The sequence below is a fragment of the Chrysochloris asiatica genome, unplaced genomic scaffold (genome assembly GCF_000296735.1).
Source record: "Chrysochloris asiatica unplaced genomic scaffold, ChrAsi1.0 scaffold00027, whole genome shotgun sequence".
Taxonomy (NCBI): Eukaryota; Metazoa; Chordata; class Mammalia; order Afrosoricida; family Chrysochloridae; genus Chrysochloris; species Chrysochloris asiatica.
This window is the reverse complement of record NW_006408545.1, coordinates 2,369,295-2,374,310: the sequence shown is the minus strand read 5'-3', so window position 1 is coordinate 2,374,310 and position 5,016 is coordinate 2,369,295. Positions and strand designations below refer to the sequence as shown.

Genomic DNA, 5,016 nt, shown 5'->3' with positions numbered 1-5,016 from the left:
TGTGTCTCAGCTTGGTCTGAGTGTGTGAGTTACTGGCAGAGGAAACCGCCAGTGGTGGGGGTGGGTCTTGGCCACTTGGTTAATCCCCCACCTCCATTCACCCAGATGTATGTGGGCAAACTGTGAGTGCTCCTATTCCTGACACCAAAGAATAAAAATAAGATCAGAACCACCCAAAATCCGCAAAGTGCACTGTGCACCTTTTTTTATTTTTCCCCAAATGTTCCTGCGGAGTGTTTCTGTGGTGTCTCTGCATCCCCTTTTTAGTCCCGCTGTTTTGTCTAGCCCAGGATGTGGGCTCAGGCCTCTGAGTCTGGCCGGCGGATTTAAAGGTACGCGATTTCCCGCCTCTACTCCAAATTCCACAGGCTATAAGCCTTCAAGCCTTAAACTATTCCTATCTCTGTGGGTCCGAATTTTGGACCTCTGTCTTGCCTCTTTTTTGCCTGGAATTCTGAGTTATTTTTGACGGCAACCTTCACTATGCCTTCACCCTAGCCTCCAGCAAGCCCTGCCCTCCCTGCTTCTTCAGTAAGTCTGTAATGTCCTTACTCTGTTTCAAGTCCTTCTGAGTTTTGCTACTTGTTGAAATGTTGTGGAGAGTGGATTATGACCCACAGCTACCCAGTATAGGGTTTCTAATAGCAGCTGTTAAGCTAGAACCACAGTTCCTGCAATTCAAAAGGCTTTACAGTCTGGCGGATTAAACCGCAGCAGGGGTGCTTTGTTACTGGTGTTAAGCTGCTACTTAGCTTGGGCTGGACCAAACCTTGATGCTTTGATGGGTGGGCCTAAGGCTAGGAGGCTGGGCAGAGGGCTGGCCTAGGTCGAAGAAGTGGGGGATGGGCTTGGTGCTTGTAGGCAGATGGGGTCTGTTTTTGATGATGTCTAAAATGCCTCTCTTTGTCTCCCTGTGCCTTGAGCCCCCCAATTTGTCCTATATACATGCTGGTAATGCCTAATGTGGCAATGAGGACCCCCCCTGCGATGGACTATGTTGGTTCCTGTGGCCCCGCTAGTTCTCTGAGAGTGTCTGCCCTTTGAATGGGTCTGCTCAAGCCCTGCTAAATTCTGCAGTGGGCGGGGCCATCCCCAGGTAGGAGACCAGAGCAGGCGGGTGGAAGTTCAAAATGCTCGTAACTCCTCAATAGTTTGATCCTTCAAAAAAACAAGTTCATAAAGTTGCAGCCTAATGTTTTATGTTTGGCAAAAGCTGTCTGTCTACCAGGTGGGGGCACCAATTTGTGATACCACCCCCTACTTTTGCCCGAGCCTGCGTACCTGTGCTGTCCAGTCAGGGACGAGCCGGAAGTTCCCTTAAATGTATTTTTTATTAAATTTATAAAATGTAGTGACTTCTTGTTGTAAAAAGATGGAGTAGATATAATTTCCCTATTCCTACAATCATGTACAATTAAAATCCTGGAAATCACATATAAAAGAAAAAAAAATTCTGGGCAGTATACAAGGGTGGGGTTCAAAACAATTGTGAAAACCTAGAATTAAAAGAATGCATTTATTTCACAAACTTTCTGAAGCTTCCATATATATATTATAATAAGAATTTGAAAGGTGGAGATAAATTAGATTGGTTAGGGAATCAAAGCCCAAAGAAAGACACAATGATGAATTTTCTTATTCCTCTTTTTGCCTTATATATCCCAATAGCCAGCAGCCCATAAAAAAGTTCCATTCCATACACATCAGCAACAACAGAAACATAACCCTGTTCTTTCTAGTCAAAAGTCTTGTTAAGGGCCAGGCAAGGAGGTAAGAAAACTTGTAGGTTATAATTCCAATACTCTGTACAACATCACAGATACAGCCAACCTGTGGTCAAGTGCTTAGCCTATAATGCCACACTGGGACCCCAAAGTGTTACTAGGTGCTCAGAAAACCTACCTTTTTATCTACCCTGCCAGGGTAGTATCAAACAACACCAAGTACAGACTCTGAACTTGTCATCCATGAGAAGTAATGAGCACACCCCATTAGTGTCAGCAGAAGCTACATGGAGAATCTGGACTTCCATATCTTATGTGTCCCCATTTGAGATGGTGTCTAAGGAGGCTTATTGAAAAGTCAGTCAGGATTTTTATTACTTACCAGTGCTAAGGAGGCCACTCCTATGTTGTTCTGCAGGATTAACATAAAGCAGTGATGAGACACTTCTGCTCTTCTCAGTCAATAAGGTATCCCTGTAGGACTTTGCAAAGTTGGGACCCCAACCCCCATCTAACAATAAATACTGCTTTCAACAGATTTTATGTGAGAAAGTTAAAATTGGATCTTACGTTGCAAAAACAAGGGAACTCATACATCTTGTACTGTTAGAACAATGTCAAAAAATGTCAGAGAAAGTAGCCAAAACAGAAGGTCTCAATAAGATTGGGGGTACTGGTGTGCCTCTGTAGGATAAGCAGTGGACTGATAACCCCAAATCAGCAGTTCTAACTAACTAGCCCCTCTTTGAAAACCCTATACAGGGTCACTATGAGTGGGAACTGACTTAACAGCAATTAACCACAACAAATAAAACTGTGTCTCATAATGTAACTAAAAATGTCTAGATATTAGTAACAAATAACTTGTCATAATACCAATCTGGAAAATCTTAAACTAAATGTTGTTCGGTAACATCAAGTCAGTTAACTATTTTGTGTTATGTATAGCAGAACAAACTATTACCTGGTAATGTTGTTGTTGTTAGGTGCCATCGAGTCGGCACTGACTCATAGCGAACTCATGTACAGCAGAATGAAACACTGCCCGATCCTGGGCAAACTTCACTATGTTGCCATGCTTGAGTCCATTGATGCTGCCACTTGGCCAATCCATCTCTACCTGGTAATAGAAGAAATTTTAAAAAAGAAGAAGAATTAATACATTCCTTGAATAAAAGAAGAATAAAACAAAACATACCAAAATCTTTATGACATAGCCGAAGCAGTGCTCAGAGGACAATTTATAGCAATAAACACACAGCTCCAAAACTAAGTGCCAAAATCAATCCCTTAACCTAACATCTCCAACAATTACTAAAAGAACAGCAAAAAATAATAGCTTACAGTCACCAGGAAAATGGAAATATTAAAGATTCAAGCAAATATAAATGAAACAGAAAAATAATAAGACAAGAAGTTGGTAAAATTGACAAACCATTGACAAATTTAATTAAAAAAAAAAAGAAAATGAATATTCAAGTGACACAAATAAGAAATGAAATAGGCAATGTCACAATAGAACCAACTGAAATAAAAAATAAACTATAAATAACCGTACTTCAGCAAATTTTAAAATCTAGAAGAAATAGACAAATTTCTGGAAACATACTACCAACCCAAACCAATACAATTTGAGGCAGAATATTTCAACAGATCAATCACAGAAGACGGAACTGATCAGGTCATGAAAAAAATCCAATAACAAAAAGATCCTGAGCCAGACAATGTCACTGATGAATTTTACCAAATATTTATAGAAAATTTTACACCATTTCTACTGAAGCTATTCTGGAACATAGCAAAGGATGGACTATTTCTCTGGCATGGTGGCATTATAGGAGAAACAATGGAATGCTAACCAGAAGGTTATTCCAACCCACCAACTGCTCCTCAGAAACCCTATGCAAACTTGATGGAGTTTAACAACAATTCTGTACAGCAAGATTAACCTTAATACCAACAGACACCACTAAAAAGAAAATCATGGACCAATATGCATCAAGAACATTGATGCACATATTTCAATCAAATCCTAGTCAAAAGAATCTATAAAAATTAGGCTTTCTCTGCACGGTACATTCTGGGGACTCAGGCCAAGCCCTCCGCTGACCTGGAAAGAAACCCGGATTAGCCACCTGAGAGGAGTGGATTTCCCAGCAGCTGCTACTGGAGACGCCCGCCCAACCCCTGTTCTCCTGCCTGGTTCACAATGCAGTCTGCTTCTGCAAAATGATACAATCTAAGGGACTATGTCTTTATTGAATTTTGTGTTGAAGACAGTAAAGATGTTAATGTAAAATTTGAGAAATCCAAACTTACATTCAGTTGTCATGGAGGAAGTGATAATTTTAAACATCAAAATGAAATTGATCTTTTCCTCTGTATTGTTCCAAATGATGTCAAGCATAAAAGAACAGATAGATCTATCTTATGTTGTTTATGAAAAGGAGAATCTGGCCAGTCGTGGCCAAGGTTAACAGAAGAAAAAGCAAAGCTTAATTGGCTTAGTGTGGACTTCAATAATTGGAAAGACTGGGAAGATAATGCAGATTAAGACATGTCTAATTTTGACCATTTCTCTGAGATGATGAACAACATGGTTGGTGATGAGAATGTAGATTTACCAGAAGTAGATGGAGCAGATGATGACTCTAAAGACAGTAATGATGAAAAAAATGCCAGATCTGGAGTAAGAAATATTGTCACCAGGATTTTGAAATACAAAAATAACTTCTCTGCAAGATTTCATAATTGAAAGAATTCTTGAATTGATAGCTTTAAAGGCAGATGCTATATTTGCTTTCTTTAACCCATTTTTCAAACTGTTTTTTAAAAGGCGTCACTAAGGGTTGATATGTACCATTGTATGGGGGCATTTTTAACTCAGCTAAAGCAATAACCTTATGCATGAACATTTCCCAGACTCCATGAAGCTATTGAGATCTTAGGCAATTGATTCAGCAGTTGCAATAAATAAAACTTCTCACCTAAATCTCCTTTACTTCATAACATAGATACTGACATGATAGGAAGCTCTCAGTTTAGGGAAGATAACTAAATTTTAGATTTTAGAACTTGGTTCAAAGTGGCAGAAATAAACTGGCTGACACTGTAAACTGGTAATCTGCTGTTCCTCTGGTATATCTTCAGAATTGTTCCACTGAAGTTTTATTTTTCAAGAAATTTTACTTCGTATTATTGTTTGTAAGTGATCACTTGTTAGTGTTCCAAATGTATCTTAGCTAAAACTAGTGACTGCCTTAGATGGTTTTTGAAGCCTGTACATTGGTGT

The 5,016-nt window shown here is 39.5% G+C and overlaps 1 pseudogene; it reads left to right on the top strand.

Annotated features, from left to right (window-relative positions):
• Positions 1–3,933: 3,933 nt before the first annotated feature.
• LOC102812855 lies at positions 3,934–4,417 on the top strand (annotated as a pseudogene).
• Positions 4,418–5,016: the final 599 nt, after the last annotated feature.